The 18,185-nt window shown below is 34.5% G+C and overlaps 1 protein-coding gene and 1 long non-coding RNA gene across 28 annotated transcripts in view; one reads left to right on the forward strand and one right to left on the reverse strand.

Annotated features, from left to right (window-relative positions):
• Positions 1–18,185, reverse strand: part of LOC145664324 (uncharacterized) — a 1,583,153-nt gene that overhangs the window by 1,322,780 nt on the left and 242,188 nt on the right. For all 25 annotated transcript variants that reach the window (XM_081730946.1, XM_081730945.1, XM_081730944.1 and 22 more), the window contains exon 9: positions 948–1,059. The gene's annotated coding sequence lies outside the window, so the exon portion shown is untranslated. The remainder of the gene's footprint in view (positions 1–947; positions 1,060–18,185) is intronic.
• Positions 1–18,185, forward strand: part of LOC145664335 (uncharacterized) — a 580,590-nt gene that overhangs the window by 103,824 nt on the left and 458,581 nt on the right. The gene's annotated exons all lie outside the window — the stretch shown is intronic.

Below are 18,185 nucleotides of genomic sequence, written 5' to 3' on the forward strand. Positions count from 1 at the left end.
CTACTTGTAACATGAATGAGCTACTATAAAGTAAATTCATAAGTATTGCTCATATTCTATAAGAATGTTGTCATTATTGTTTCTATAAATTGATCTCTTAAGCTTTCGTATTCATCCTAATTGCAATTTCCTTTTTTATTTCCATGAAAGTGGTGTTAAAGCCATTTATATTCAAAATACAAAAGTTTTAATACAGGTCATGTTTATATAATTAATGGCAGCATGTCCACAGTACCAATGGACAGGATACAGTGTCATGCATGGGGTAAGAAGGAAATAACATTTTCAAATTATTGCATAAATTATACTGTTATAAAATAATAGAACTGACATATTTTCAAAGCAAAGTATAGGGACACTCAATTCAGTTAATATTAGGAGAAATGTACCAGTGGTCCATTTCCCGCGATAGTGTAACATAAATCTCTCTAGTAAAGAATAAGTCATATTTATCTAATCAACAAAGGGAAAGTAAGTTACTTTAAATTATTCAGGCTTTATATCGTATAAAATATAATAAAATAATACCTGCAAATTAAGTAGTAAGTTGCCTATGTAAAGGCCTATAGGTTGCGAGGTTGTTTCTTAGTTTGAAGGCTCTGCATAATAATGTAGAAACTGAATTTCAATAATTATAATTAAAAAAAATAAGTCGCCAGCTTCACCAATAAACATGAAAGTCGGAACATTCTGGACATCAGGTCATTTTTCCGAAATCGGAACTGTCTTGACTAAATCAAGATGAGCGATTACTCTAACTATAAATGGTATACTACACAATAGGGCTATATGTTGTTTTCTCAGTTGTGCAAATCATATTAGGGACATTATAAATTAACACAATACAGATGTCACAGATCGGTGGTATGTAAATGGTGATATCTGATTATAGCCTATAAGGTATACCGACAAAGTTAATTTCCATTTTTTGAAAAATAAATACTTACACTTTCCTTTTGTACCAGTAGTCCTGAATGTCAAATAAGATGTAACTGTAGAGTTTCAGGAAATTAAGCCTTCGGCCAGTCATAAAGGTATTTTGGATATTCTTCAGGAGGGCTGCAATAAAAAATTTAGTGATTAACGTATCGTCGCAGTACATTAATGTAAACAATATACGCAAAAACTATAAAAAACTTTTGAAGAAATGAGGGTGGATTGAAGTAAATAAATAAAAATATTCAATAAGTATATTAAAGCTATTAAGTATTAGGGTGCGAGTTATTTAGTTTACGGTTGGTAACATTAGTGAAAAAGTTCATTACAAAATATGATAAATGCCTTGTTAACCATACAATGACTGCATAGGACAAAGTTAACTGTATAGTTTGTCACCAAAGATTTCGACGGGATATCTTTTCACGAAACATTTGCCCTCATCATCTACACGCAGCTTGTAAAATGTTTGCCTTTCAGTTCTTCGGTCTTCGGTCAGAGTTCTTAATAGTGAAATAAGTCATAAAATCTGAAAGTATTTTAAAGTTAGCTCAACGGCTTTAGTAAATAAATAAAAAGTACTGTCCACCGCTCTACATTTTCTCATTCCAATTCATTAGACTAAATCATGTTATGCTGCAGTTATTAGTGAAACATTTTCTTGTAAAATATGATGCGAATTATAAGGTGTTTTCGCAAAATATTGTCCAAAGAAAAACAGACAGAAAACTAAATTATTCCCTTTAAATTTTTCCGTAAGAAATGACATGGTATATGTTAGGTTTATTAGTAATATATTTGTTAATAAGATAGTAACAAAAAAGCTAGAGTCATATTTTACAAAACTTAAAAAAAATCAATTACCAAGAGTAAACTAACACCTATGAATATTCTGATCGAAGTGATTTATGCAACTATTATACGAATATTAATGAAACATTTATTTATAAAGTAAGAACAAAATCGTCTGAGTCTTTTTAAAAAAAAAAGAAGTCGGAAAGAACTTACCCCCAAACAATAAACTACCCCTCGCACATTTTCTTCAAGACAAATGAGTGATGCAATATTATCAAGTTATTAAGGAAATATTTAATTATTATGTATGGGCAAAATCGCCTAAGTCGTTTTTGAGAAAATTGTTCAAGAAATCTCACACTAAGAATACACTATCACTCGTACATCATTTTTACTACAAACGAGTTATGTAATATTGTCAGGTTATTAATAAAATATTTAATTATGAAATATAAAGAAAATCGCGTAAGTCACTTCTGAGAAAATTGCCAGAAAAAAACTAACTACTAAGAATAAACATTTTTCAAGAGAAACGAGTTATGTCGTATTATTAAGTAATTAATGAAATATGAATTTATTTACGAAATATGAACAAAATCGCGTGTATCTTTTTTTTGTCAAAATCATCTGACAAAACTCACCCTAAATGTTTACTACCCGTTCTCGATTTTTCCCAAAGAAATAATTTAAATCACAGTGTAAGACTATTATTGAAAAAATGATTTCGGAAACAAACAAAATCGTTAGTAATTTTCGAAAAAAAAAAACCGCATTTTTTTATTTTCACTCCTCAATAAACTATTGTTATTTTTATTGGTAGAAAGAAAATTCGAAAATCATCTGAAAACCTTAAGTTTAAAGTATGATGTCGATACGTTGAACGGTAAAGCCTCTAAACAAGTGTACGTTAGTATAAACAGATGAACAAACGAAGGAACGAACAGACGAACAAACAAAGGAACGAACAGACGAACAGGGTCAAAAAATACTTTTTTCAGTTTGTATGGTCATGAAACGCGTAAGTTCATTGAAATCTGGAAATGAATTTCTTTTTACGATTATCATATTTCCTTACCACCCCTCTTTCGTAGCTCGAAAGTAAAATAAATAAATAAATAAATAAATAAATAGAAAGTGTGTTTTAAGTGCATTATAAAAGATGCTTAATTTTCGTAGCTGATTTTACCATTCGTATATTATTTTTTTAAGTTTCGTAACTCAACCCAAACCCCTTTCTGTGCCTTTGTCTGTCCGTGTATCCATTCGTCCGGATCCGGGAGACAGAAAAAAATGCCTAGTCGTGTGTCAACTCATTCGGGTTACCAATAATCTGAAGAATTACTTGGTACATCACTATAAATTTTCTCCAAGATGCACAGGGTCAATAGTTAGAAATCAAGTTCGTTGAAAAAGATTATATTCAAACTTGTAATGGTAGAAGTCAATAACTTCCGGTTTTAATGATCATCACTATACAGGAAAAAAAAAACCTGTAAAACAAAGCGAGAGGAGCAATTCTCCAGGGACTAAGCACCTCGAGAATACAAATAACGAACTACTAAAACTGAAAGTGGTAGAAATCAATTGCAACTTCCGGTTTCAATATTGATCTACATAGATCAGAAACGACAAGAGGGAGCGAGAAGAGTTCCTTTCCTTTCTTAATCGATTTATCGTTCTAAGAATAGATATTACCTTATCTCTCAATGCTATATGTCAAATTGAAAGTGAGAGAAATCAACAAGATCCGGTTTAAAGGTTGATTGCTATAAAGTAAAACACGATCATAGATATCGAGAAACGATTTTTCGCAATCAATTAAGCATTCCAAGAACTTATTCCATCTCCACTCTAATTGTTCCACTGAAACCAGAAGGGGTAAAATCTGCTTCACTTCCGGTTTCAATATTATATTAGAAAATATAATTCCATACAAAATAAATTCCTTCACGTGGAGTACACGTGACACTGTTATTTCTAAATTTTATTATTGCTTGTTGTTTGTGGATTTTTTGCATGAAAAACGATTATGTCCTAAATTACCACAATCGTGTAGCCAAATATAAAGAAACAAGGAATATCGTTAAGAAATATCCTATCAGTGATATCTGACAATGATGCTGTTGCACACTTCGTGTTATTGAGAAATGTGTAACTTGCCATTTTATACCCTTGTATCATACAATTTTTGCTTTTGACAAGAGAGAAGAAAGTATTTAAACGAGTGAAATTCACTTTTTAACGGCTTTACGTGCCGCAAAGATAATTTAGGACATCTGTTCTTCTGCCGGTCCCGAAGTATGTATGCAAGCCTAGAACTTTTAACAACTTTTTAAAATCTTATTGTATTCTATCGTTAATCATGTAGGTTGTTTAATGGTAATCATAAATGTTTCAGTATATTACACAATCGTTTTATGGATGAAAAATACCCACTTTATAAGTATTTTTTAAAACTTTTGGTAAGATTTTTAACTATTGCTATTGCTAGGTTAGCATTCTTCTAATTGAGGTCCCATACGTAGTCATCTTGACAAATGTTTCTCCAGGATTTTTTCTCAATTGTATCAGATCAATGCATTAGCAATTTAAGAATGCCTATATAGACTTCCTCCGCCTTCCTTTTCTATTATAATATCACAGGTGGCCCGAAAGTAGATATACACCCCTGCCTTGATCAACTATAACATTCTAGCTTATAGGTTTATTTGCTTCGGCTGTTCCGAGCTTAAGATATAAGTAAAAAGACATTAAGAACAAATAATAAAGAAACTAAATCTACCTGATGGATAACAATAAAAAAATATATAAAAAACAATGAGTTGATCAGTACGGAACTGCATACCTACTTTTAGGCCACCCTGTATATTAAGAGTATTGTCCTCTTCTGGTGTTACTTGGTTTGGGATGTAAGTCTAAGCATACGAGAGATGGTAACAGACGGAGAAATGTACTTAACCAACCTAATGTTAATCATATACATCTTAGCTTGAACAGAGAAATGAAAGTTAAACACAAACTCGAATTATAATGGGCGTTTTTAGCAAATAAGCCAGAATGTTTTTAAAGGAATTAGGATCAAAATTAATTAATAAATCAGGAGATCCTAGAAGTGGTTACTTTTTGACACAAAGGATAAGCCTAGCCATACAAAGAGGCAATGCCATTAGCATATTAAACTCCTTCCCATCTTCACCAAGCTAGACGAAATTTTTTATCTAAAATAATAAAATAAAATGCACCAAGTACTTTGTTAAATACTTTTAATCGACTGTAAATTCATTTTTTTAGCATTGATTGTTAGCAAAATTTACTGATATACTATAACAACGGTTTCATGATAGTAACCACAAAGACAAGCTATCATTTCAGTTTTCAAAATAATTATGTATGAGTTTAATTTTTTGGTAACTTTAACGTGATTGTGCTAATAATATGGACAATGACACAAAAGTGTCCACCGTAGAACATATATAGTTTTTTCTATGTATGTATTTATCTATTTTTTTTTTAAAAAAAAAGAATAATTTTTCGCCATACTCTATCTATTGTTATTTTATTGACGTGAGCGTAAACATAATTCTTTCATTTGATTCAAAAATCTTTCATGTATTTCTTCATCTGTCTCTGTTCCATGATTAATTTTCGCACAATTTAACAAGCTATATTAGAATATGTCAGGTGCTGTCCTATGAGCTTTGAAGTCTTATTTGAGGTTCAAATTAATATATAATACAAGTAGAAAAATCTGGAAAATCATATACATAATACAATGCAAAATAATTCTCTAATATGACTATTCTCAAACATGAAGTATTTGCGTTTAATGCAATATAGATTCAATTATTTTCCCAATTATCTCCAATACTTCCAAAAAGAGTTGGTCAGGACAAAGGGATAAATTATCATCTTCAGTAATAAAGGTGCCGTTTCTTGGCACGGAACGGTTTAATAACATAAGACCAGACATTTCAATATTGAAGAGAATGGCCATCTTTCCGCCTTTAAAAGGCATTTTCTAAAACACTAAAACGTGTAATCACTTTAAATTATATATCGAATTTCATGACTTTAATTGAAGCGTATACTAATACTGAACATTTCTTGAATACAAAATTGGAAATTAGAATCATTGCGGTATTGCCCATTTTTCCTTTAAGAAGCGCAACTTTTGAAAACTCTGACAGAAATTTACTTAGCTTTAATTAAACTTTACCAAATTTCGGTCTTCTAACTTAAACGGACTCTCACATTTTCTGCATAAAGAATCAGAATTATTTTAATATTATAGAAATTATTCTCGTTCTCCCCTTTAGAACTGGAAGTTTAAAAAATGCTAAACCACATAATACCTCTAACCAACGGCGCCGATTTCTCTGCAACTTTGGGGGGGGGGGGGATTCATAAAAAAATATATACAACAATACATATAACAATAAAAAATACATATTCATAAAAAATACATGGGCTCACATGAGCTTTGGAGGCCCGGGCCCCCCGGCCCCCCAAGGATCGGGGCCCTTGCCTCTAACTTAAGCAACTCCTCACATAGGTCACTTTCTTTATAAAGAAATAGTTATTTGCTTCCTCTTTAGGAGCGGAATTTTGTAAAAAGCTGAAACACGTGTTCAGTGATTTAATAAGTTTATATACAAAGGTCCATTTCCCTAACTTTACCTATAAGTGAGAAAGTCTGATTTGACACAAAAAAAGCAACCTTTTTCGCACCTCTTCTACATGATACGAATTTCAAGGGAGCTTTCTCTCCATATTTCATATTTCTAGCTGTATTATGGCCTGGGTGCTGATGAGTGAATCACTGTTCATTCTTCATATAATAGAATAGCTTAACCCTATATGGCCTGAATTACTATAACATTAAAGAAAAAAATTAATACTTACAGCATTTACTCCTTATGACACATAAAATTGAAAATGTATATTTCAATGTAAAATGAGACCATACTGGTGTGAAATTTGAAACGTGACGTTTTCGTTACGCTCGGCATTTACAGGATTAAATATATGAAAGATTCTAATAATAAGCAAGACGAATTTGTGAATATTTATTTTACACTCGTACCCTAATGCACTAGGAAATCATTTTCATTTTATATTAATGCTTGTTTTCTATGAATACATTTTTAGATACTTGAAAAAATAAGGTAAAATACAAGCAATAGAATGAGATACTAAATTTTGATCTTTTACTAACTATTGGAAAAGTTTCAACGTTATCTTTATTGGTGTACCAGTTTCAATGAAACTCAGAGAAACATTTCTTTCGCTTGTTGAAACACAGGAATACGTTGCACTTCTGACACATAGTAATGGGACATCTATTGAAAGTAGGATTCCTACATCTGCCTCTTTTCTTTGCAGTTTCAGGCCAGTGCCCTATGTTATCTCTACGGATGGCCTTCTTCTTTTCCTCTGATAGTCGAAGTCAACAAAATTGCTTGGGCATTCTGATATTTTTCTTTCACCTTTTCTCAGTTTGGATAAGACGTCTGCTACATCTCCTCGGAACTCATACAATTGACGCTCATTTTTCTCCGGTAGTCCAAATTTGTTACAACCTTGCCTGTATAATAACTAACTACTAACTAATACCATATCGATGATGTGGAAAAATAATATATGGTAGTACTTCTTCGGCCTTAGAGATATTCGATATAGTACCATCAAAGAATCAAATAAATCAACTGCATCTATGAATTATTGTAAGAATCGTCACATTCCTCATTTGGAATATATTCATCATCTGACCCAGAATCACTCAGCATTTCATCTTCATTTTCGCCATCTATTGGTCGTGTAGCAATCTTTTGCCTTGCCTCCGACCGTAAATCATAGCAGGATTCATCTTGATGTAAAAAATGAAAACTGGAGATTTAGTGCCGGATGTTACGAAAACGTTACGTTAAGTGACAATAATATAACAAAATCCAGATTGAAGCAAAAAGTTTCATTACAACCGTAAAGAAAGTTTACAAGCGTATGCGTTTTAGAAAATAGTTCTTCAACGTTATCACTTAATTGAACATCTACTTCTAATACGACGAAAGCAATGTTTCGAACACAGCAACAACAACAGCGACCTCGCCAGTAAAACTTCTCAGAAAAACTTCCAATAGATTCCACCCGGGACATCCACCCATAGGAACAAGACAGTGAAATGTGACGAAAACGACACTATCGTCTCTTTTCACAACACTCTTTTCCTTACTCGTTACTCTTCCCTCTGTGAAACGTTACGTTTTCGTTACACCTGACCATATAGGGTTAAATATGAGTTACATGATAAATTACATACAAAACGTGTGATTTTAGTGAAAGACAGCATGTGTTTTGTTTTGTAACTTGTGAATTTTTTGTACTAAATTAATAACGGTTGAAATTAGTGAGATGCATATTGATGAATTCATGACTACGTATTTAATAGGTGATAAACAATATCATTCCTGAAAATTACCGATTTTCATGAATCACATCATATGTGTTTTATGCTTCTCAACTTAACCTATTGCTTGTAACTAGAGACGTAAGCAATGGGTGGATCCTAAGGAGACCCCCAAAATCCCAATTTTTTTTTTTTTTTTTTTTTGTAAATTTAATCTAATTTTAGGAGTGATTTTACAAATTTTAATATGAAAATTTATTCTCATATTGAACTTGGACTCCGCGAAAAGCTTTGGATCTCCCGAAATAAATTTCTGTGTACGTGCCTCCTTGTGGTGATAATGCCAGTCAAAACCAATAGTGTGAATTCACACTCAGTTTTAATATCACGTTTCACGGTAACATTTTCCTAAAGAAAATCGATTTTCATGAAATATGGCCTTTTCTTGCAGGCTGTAGAACTACTTCTTGACATTCTGAGGTATATGTTTAATTCTACCTAAATTCGGAACAATCCCCCAAGTTGGGATCTGCATAAGTCAAGAGTAAGAAGGTGGAAATTTCTAACCGTTTTTTTAATGCCTTTTTGCTTTCTTCAATCGTATAAGATATCAGTGTTTATTTTCGCGAATGAAGCATGTCTCTATCAAATAATTAATAAATTTGCTTGCCTAACTATTTGTGTCATGATACCTTTCACGAAATACGTTCGATTTGATTGTAACTTGTCGTGTATCTTTTGAGGCTCTTAAGATAAAATCTATTTCTTAATGTTGAAATTCGTAAAGAAATAGCGGTGAACTGACGCATTTTTTCACTTATTAAAAGAAAATAACGAAACAAATTTTACACAATCTAAATAATGACAAAAAATACGTGTAGTGTGGAGTACATTTAATTAAAGTTATTCGATCATCCTCATTGATTATCGTTAAGATCAATTAAGAAGAGTAATGGAAAATCAATCTTAAATAAATTTTTTCGTATATACGAAGTATCATAAAATTATTTGTGTACGATACATTCCAAACTAAATGTTTTATTTTAAATTGGTATAGTTCTTTTTCTAGGTTTACATCTTTATTATATGTGGATGAAATCAGTCAGAATATAAGGGTTAATTTAACTCATATATATAAATAAGCAAGGACCAGTGTGGCTTGTATACCATACGGAAAAAATGGTTTGTATGGTGTGACATCTTGTTCATTAATATTGAAACCGGAAGTGATACTAAATATCTCCCACTTCCGGTTTCGGTAGTTATTTTAGAGTAGAGATGGAAGATATTCTTGGGACACCTAATTGATTGCAGAAAACTGCTTTTTGCTATTTATGGCTGTTTTTATTCTATAGCAACCAACATTAAAACCAGGAAGTGGTTGGTTTCTGTCATTTCCGGTTTGAGAGATAGTTAAAATAAATGTATCTATTCTTTGAGTGCTAAATCAATCTACCCTCTCAAAACCACTTCTCACTACCACGGCCGTAACTTGTGGGGGACAGGGGGCAATATCCCCCCTAGGGAAGGTCCCTGAAGTTCGAGGGGGCCCACTTTAAGACAAAATTTTCCTACTCCACATACGATACGAACATGAAATTATAAATGAAGCATCAAACAGGTTCACTACCTTTCCTTAAAAAAACAGCACACAAAAGGTAAATAAAACAAAAATAATTCGTGGGCCAATTACAGTAAAAATGCCTACTATTAGGGGCCCTAGAATTAATATATATGGTTTTCAGATTTGTCAATATTGTCCCCTTAATTAATTTGTCATGTATGGAACGGGCCCAGAGGTGTAACTAAGGTAGACCCTCGCAGACCTTGCCGTGAGCGAGCCTACAGGCTCCGGGGACCCATAAAGAGTAAGAGAAAGATGGAAGTGAGGCCCAAAAATTAGGAAAGCAACTTTTTCTAGGGGCCCAAATACGCGTATTAGCGCTTGCCTCTCCCCCCCACAAGAAAAATCTAAATTATGGCGCTGCTCTTATAATTTTTCCTCTATGTAGTTGATCTAGTGGATTTCTATCATTTGTGGTTTTAGGAGAGAGTTAGTGATAGAGATAAAATGTATTCTTGGAACTGTTAATCGATTGCATGAAACCGCTTCTCCCTATCTATTACCGGTACCGTTTTTGCTGTATAGAAATCAAAGTTAAAGAGGGAGATTGTTGAATTATGATATTGATTATTGATTTCTTGATTTGAATACCATCTTCTTCAACAGACTCGATTTCTAACTTTTCATCCTCTTTATCCTGGCCAAAATTCATGGTTCTTGAGATCATTTTTCTCTCAGACAGACGGACACATAGACAGGGTAATTAAAGATTCTCCCATAAAAGAAAGCAACTTTCGCAATGCCCTCCATTTCGGTTCTAGTGAGATTTCAACTATTTTCAGCTGTTGTATTTGTGGTTAATAGTCACGGAACGCTAAAAGTGGTCATCTGATTTTTGTACGAGTAGGAAGGAACATTTCACGACGGTACAACGTATTTTGTCATAGTGAAACCTGATTACTAGAGCCATCCAAATGCATAAAAAGCATAATAGCTACTTACACATATGGTTGGTACCTTGAACATGGTTGTGGTTACCTAAGGGTCCAGAAGAAACTAATTTTAAAAGCATAATAAAGCATAATTTTAGAAAATAAAGCATAATTTTAGAAAATAAAGCATAATTTATAAGATATAGCACAATTCTTTAAAAAATCTCTTTAACTACAAGTTTAACATACTGTATTAATATTTTTTAAAACCAATATTTACAATGCAAAATCATTGAGAACATAACAATGCAACAATGAAAAGCTGGTAGGAGGGAAGATAAACGGGCCCTCGGATTTTCGATTCAAAATTGATCACAACGTCTTCCTTAGGTCCCAAATAGTGTTTCCTGAAAATTTCAGACCGCGGAAACTTCAAAAAGGAACCAAAATTACTATAAAATTTACCATATATGGGCAGGGAAGATAAACGGGCCCTCCGATTTTCGGTTCAAAATTGATCACAACGTCTTCCTTAGGTCTCAAATAGTGTTTTCTGAAAATTTCAGACCGCGGAAACTTCAAAAAGGTGCCCAAAATTACAACAGAATTTACTATACATGGGCAGGGAAGATAAACGGGCCCTCGGATTTTCGGTTCAAAATTGATCACAACGTCTTCCTTAGGTCCCAAATAGTGTTTCCTGAAAATTTCAGACCGCGAAAATTTCAAAAAGGTGCCCAAAATTACTATAAAATTTACCATATATGGGCAGGGAAGATAAACGGGCCCTCGGATTTTCGGTTCAAAATTGATCACAAGGTCTTCCTTAGGTCTCAAATAGTGTTTTCTGAAAATTTCAGACCGCGGAAATTTCAAAAAGGTGCCCAAAATTACGACAGAATTTACTATACATGGGCAGGGAAGATAAACGGGCCCTCCGATTTTCGGTTCAAAATTGATCACAACGTCTTCCTTAGGTCCCCAATAGTGTTTCCTGAAAATTTCAGACCGCGGAAATTTCAAAAAGGTGCCTAAAATTACTATAAAATTTACCATACATGGGCAGGGAAGATAAACGGGCCCTCGGATTTTCGGTTCAAAATTGATCACAACGTCTTCCTTAGGTCCCAAATAGTGTTTCTTGAAAATTTCAGACCGCGGAAACTTCAAAAAGGTGCCCAAAATTACTATAAAATTTACCATATATGGGCAGGGAAGATAAACGGGCCCTCCGATTTTCGGTTCAAAATTGATCACAACGTCTTTCTTAGGTCTCAAATAGTGTTTTCTGAAAATTTCAGACCGCGGAAACTTCAAAAAGGTGCCCAAAATTACGACAGAATTTACTATACATGGGCAGGGAAGATAAACGGGCCCTCCGATTTTCGGTTCAAAATTGATCACAACGTCTTCCTTAGGTCCCAAATAGTGTTTCCTGAAAATTTCAGACCGCGGAAATTTCAAAAAGGTGCCCAAAATTACTATAAAATTTACCATATATGGGCAGGGAAGATAAACGGGCCCTCGGATTTTCGGTTCAAAATTGATCACAAGGTCTTCCTTAGGTCTCAAATAGTGTTTTTTGAAAATTTCAGACTGCGGAAACTTCAAAAAGGTGCCCAAACTTACGACAGAATTTACTATACATGGGCAGGGAAGATAAACGGGCCCTCGGATTTTCGGTTCAAAATTGATCACAACGTCTTCCTTAGGTCCCCAATAGTGTTTCCTGAAAATTTCAGACCGCGGAAATTTCAAAAAGGTGCCTAAAATTACTATAAAATTTACCATATATGGGCAGGGAAGATAAACGGGCCCTCGGATTTTCGGTTCAAAATTGATCATAACGTCTTCCTTAGGTCTCAAATTGTGTTTTCTGAAAATATCAGACCGCGGAAATTTCAAAAAGGTGCCCAAAATTACTATAGAATTTACCATATATGGGCGGGGAAGATAAACGGGACCTCGGATTTTCGGTTCAAAATTGATTACAACGTCTTCCTTAGGTCCCAAATAGTGTTTTCTGAAAATTTCAGACCGCGGAAATTTCAAAAAGATGCCCAAAATAGCTATAGAATTTACCATATATGGGCAGGGAAGACAAACGGGCCCTCGGATTTTCGGTTGTAAATTGATCATAACGCCTTTCTTACGTCTCATAGTGTTTCCTGAAAACTTTAGACCGGGTTAAGTTCATACAGGTGCCCAAAATTACTATAGAATTTACCGTGTATGGGCAAGGGAGATAAATGGGCCCTCGGATTGTCTGTTCAAATGTGACCAGAACATGTTACTTAGATCCTAAATAGTGTTTCCTGAAAATTTCAGACTGCAAAATCTTCAAAAGTTCCCCAAAATCACGATAGAATTTACCAGATATGGGTAGGAAAGATAAACGGGCCCTCGGATTTTCGGCTCAAATTTGATCAGAATGTGATCTTGAGGTGCCAAAAAGCATTCCCTGAACATTCCAACCTGCGGAAACTTCAAAAAGTGCCCAAAATTAGGATAGAATTTACCATACATGGATAAGGTAAATAAACGGGCCCTTAGATTTTCGATTCAAAATTGAGCACACCGTGTTCCTTAGGTCCTAAATAGTATTTCCTGAAAATTTTAGACCGCGGAATCTTCGAAAAATGACCAAAATTACGATAGAATTTACGATATATGGGCAGGGTAGATAAACAAGCCCTCGGCATTTGGGATCAAAATTGATCACAATGTCTTCCTTACGTCCCAAATAGTGTATCCTGAAAATTTCAGACAGCGGTAATTTCAAGAGGACCCAAAATTACAATACAATGTACCCTCTATAACCTCGTATAGACAGCTTTGATAAAAGGGCTCGCAGCTTTTGGGTTCAAATTTGATCTCAATATGTTGTTGAAGTGCCAAATAGTGTTTGTAGAAAATGTCGGAACGCGGAAACCCCGTTTGAGACCTAAGGAGAACATTGTGATCAGTAACGAACCAAAAATCCGAGGGTCCGTTTATCTACACACCCCATATATGGTAAATTCTGTCGTAATTTTGGGCACCTTTTTGAAGTTTCCACGGTCTTAAATTTTCTGGAGATACTATTTAGGACCTAAGAATGACGTCGTGATCAATTTTGAACCTAAAATCTGAGGGCCCGTTTATCTTCTTTGCCCATATTTGGTAAATTCTGTCGTAATTTTGTTCACCTTTTTGAAGTTTCCGCAGTCTTAAATTTTTAGGAAACATTCTTTGGGACCTAAGGAAGACGTTGTGATCAATTTTGAACCTAAAATCGGAGGGCCCGTTTATCTTCCTTGCCCATTTATGGTAAATTCTATAATAATTTTGGGCTCCTTTTTGAAGTTTCCGCGGTCTGAAATTTTCAGGAAACACTATTTGGGACCTAAGGAAGACGTTGTGATCAATTTTGAACCGAAAATCGGAGGGCCCGTTTATCTTCCCTGCCCATGTATAGTAAATTCTGTCGTAATTTTGGGCACCTTTTTGAAGTTTCCGCAGTCTGAAATTTTCAGAAAACACTATTTGAGACCTAAGGAAGACGTTGTGATCAATTTTGAACCGAAAATCCGAGGGCCCGTTTATCCTCCCTGCCCATATATGGTAAATTTTATAGTAATTTTGGGCACCTCTTTGAAATTTCCGCGGTCTGAAATTTTCAGGAAACACTATTGGGGACCTAAGGAAGACGTTGTGATCAATTTTGAACCGAAAATCGGAGGGCCCGTTTATCTTCCCTGCCCATGTATAGTAAATTCTGTCGTAATTTTGGGCACCTTTTTGAAGTTTCCGCGGTCTGAAATTTTCAGAAAACACTATCTGAGACCTAAGGAAGACGTTGTGATCAATTTTGAACAGAAAATCCGAGGGCCCGTTTATCTTCCCTGCCCATATATGGTAAATTTTATAGTAATTTTAGGCACCTTTTTGAAATTTCCGCGGTCTGAAATTTTCAGGAAACACTATTTGGGACCTAAGGAAGACGTTGTGATCAATTTTGAACCGAAAATCCGAGGGCCCGTTTATCTTCCCTGCCCATGCACAGTAAATTCTGTCGTAATTTTGGGCACCTTTTTGAAGTTTCCGCGGTCTGAAATTTTCAGAAAACACTATTTGAGACCTAAGGAAGACGTTGTGATCAATTTTGAACCGAAAATCCGAGGGCCCGTTTATCTTCCCTGCCCATATATGGTAAATTTTGTAGTAATTTTGGGCACCTTTTTGAAATTTCCGCGGTCTGAAATTTTCAGGAAACACCATTTGGGACCTAAGGAAGACGTTGTGATCAATTTTGAACCGAAAATCGGAGGGCTCATTTATCTTCCCTGCCCATGTATAGTAAATTCTGTCGTAAGTTTGGGCACCTTTTTGAAGTTTCCGCGGTCTGAAATTTTCAGAAAACACTATTTGAGACCTAAGGAAGATGTTGTGATCAATTTTGAACCGAAAATCGGAGGGCCCGTTTATCTTCCCTGCCCATATATGGAAAATTCTATAGTAATTTTGGGCACCTTTTTGAATTTTCCGCGGTCTAAAATTTTCAGGAAACACTATTTGGGACCTAAGGAAGACGTTGTGATCAATTTTGAACCGAAAATCGGAGGGCCCGTTAATCTTCCCTGCCCATATATGGTAAATTTTATAGTAATTTTGGGTCCCTATTTGAAGTTTCCGCGATCTGAAATTTTCAGGAAACACTATTTGGGACCTAAGGAAGACGTTGTGATCAATTTTGAATCGAAAATCCGAGGGCCCGTTTATCTTCCCTCCTACCGAAAAGCTTATTTTTATTTCTGTAAATTTTTCGGTCTAATCTTTTGACGTGGAAAAAGGAAAACTTCCGCCAACAATGAATAGTACACAAGAACTCCACACTATATTGTTATGTGTATCTCTTGAACTTGAGCACTTTCTGTACTTTTTAGTGGCATGTTTTACTTTCCCTTTCTATATAGATGCACCTCTAAGGCGCAGACAAGTGATTAAAAAAAAAGACTGACTCGAGTGAAGCATCTCTTTACAGTGCATTAGGTAGAAAGTTCATTAAATATGAATGAAACTGGTTGCATAAAATATTATTAAATAGATCAAGATATTTAGAATATTTAATGTACAGTAAATATTATACACGATTAATGTAAAACAATGATTGAAATTAATAATAAAGCATAATTAAACGAAAAATAAAGCATAATGTGGGTTGCTCTACTTATTACAAGTGTGATGAATGTTGTGCGCGGACTATTTGCAAACTCCGTGGAAAACAGACGCCAATCATGCACTATTTGGCGCTCCGTGAGTACTAATCAACAAAGACAACAGATAAAAATCGTGTCAGTGCTGCTAACTTACTAAAACAGAAATGACAGCAATTTCAGAAGTTGTGTTCTTTATGCCATACTCTTATACCAAATACCTTGAAAATGATTTTGCTTGCGGTAGGATAGCATAGGAACAACTGAAATGTTAGAAATGAAGTTCGTAACATAGTTCATAACTTTAGCTTGGTTTTTGTCATGTTACTTTGGTTTAAAAAAATGCTTTGTTCCTTGATTGGTTAATTGGGACGTTAGAAGACAGGTTGTTTGTTCCCGTCACTATTGATGAAAATGCGTATACCAAAATGGGTAGAGGAGTTCCTTCTAGGCTAACCGGTTAGCGTACGCGCCTTTGGCTGGGAGGTCCGGTTTGGACTCCCGGCTGGAGCTCATGTGGATCGGATTCCACGTTAATCAGTAGGTCCCGTCTCATATAGTCTCGCTGCTGAAAAGGACGGTAAACTCAAAATCAACTCAACTCAAATGGGTAGAGGCGTAGTTTTCAAAATTTCAGCTCTGTAGACCCTCAAGTTAGGAAAATGAAAATCGGGATAGGAACTCCTTATTGCGAAGCACAGGATAATTCATACAATGTTTTATTCTCCACTTTATATTCTTGAAGTCTCCAAGTGGTGTGAAGAAATCACCCAAAACTTTAAGATGAGTTTTTGAAAATAGAACTTTTTTTTTTAATTATACTTTGATTGAAATGTGTATTATACAGAGGCAATGAGTTCAAATATACCATAAGATGGGGTTACTTTCCACAAGAATTAATGAATTTTAAAGGTAATCACATGTAACTTACAAATATAATGATTTAGAACGCTATATTTTAAATATATAATAGCCAGATATATAAGGAAAACTTTTGAGCAAGTGCATTAGTAAACATTTAATATGACCATAGTTATTGAAATATAAACTTTGGACCAAAGTAACCCCATAGGTGGGGATACTTTGCACAACGTACAAAGAAGTGTGTTGAATCTACGATTATAATATTTCTGTGCAGTGTTTTCCCTTCATTATTTATACATTTTTCACTTCCTACAGAAAACTACATGCAGTCTACAAATATTGATATTAGAATGATGGTACTGGTACCAGTACGTAGTATGAATTATCGACCTTTGTAAAGGAAATTATGTATTTTCTGGTACCGGCACTGGAACCACATTCCGACAGTTTAGCATATGCCCCACAAAAATGCCAATTTAGGAACAGAAAAAGATCCTCGTAAACTGATTTGCCTTAGTTGCTCTTTATGTCCGAGAATATCATCCCAAAAGTAATCAGTGGAATATTTATGGGGTTTGGGACTTTCAGGCTGAAGCCCACCTAAATTGCATGATTGTTTTTTTTTTTTTTTTTTTAATCTAATGTTAGACATTCCTTTGCGTATGCTTCAAGCCTCCACCCAAAAAAAGGTCTAGTGATTTCTAAAAAAAATAAATAAGTAAAAATAAAATAAAATAAAAATTTAAAAAAAAAAACTAAATCTTTTCTGAGTGAAGCCCCTCTCAAACTATTTTTCTGGATCCACCACTGTTCGTAACTTATTTTCCAACAATAAATCCATTCTGGCATCTACCTAAATAGGCAATTTACCTAAAATTAGAAGGCAGAAGGTGCCAGCAGAAGTAATTTCCTATCTAAGACGTTACTTGGTTCGGTGCAAAGTAACCCCGATTAGAAGGTGAAACCGCCTTCTCCCAGTTTTATATTTTTTATGACTTTAAAACGCTTCACACTTCGACTATTGTTTCAAAATCCCATTATACACAGTAGTATTATACGAAACTGAGTTAACTTTCACGGAAATTCTTGTAGATGATATCTTGCAAATTTTGTCGCCCTTTACATGGACTGCTTTTCACAACAACAAACCCTCCGGGTAATTAGAATTGATGTTTAACGCCAACATTATGGCCAAAATACAATTAGATGTTCTATCTTACGGTGGCGATTGAAACTTTCTTTTTACAGTTCATGGTTTTATCTACAGAGGACTGTGCAACTCTTTTTATTTTCTGTCTTATGGTACCTTACAAATATTTTTGAAAAAACCTATACCTACCATATCTTCATGATGAATTTCAGGGAAGGGGGAATTTGAATTTCAAACAACTTTCAAGCAGTTGTGTGTTGTTGTTTTTTTCTGGGACTGAGTAATTACTACTGCACTTGAGTCCGGAATTAGAAATAAGTGAGTGAAATCAATCATAGAGGTTTTC

This window comes from Thermobia domestica, chromosome 11 (genome assembly GCF_964235325.1).
Source record: "Thermobia domestica chromosome 11, izTheDome1.hap1.1, whole genome shotgun sequence".
NCBI lineage: Eukaryota > Metazoa > Arthropoda > Insecta > Zygentoma > Lepismatidae > Thermobia > Thermobia domestica.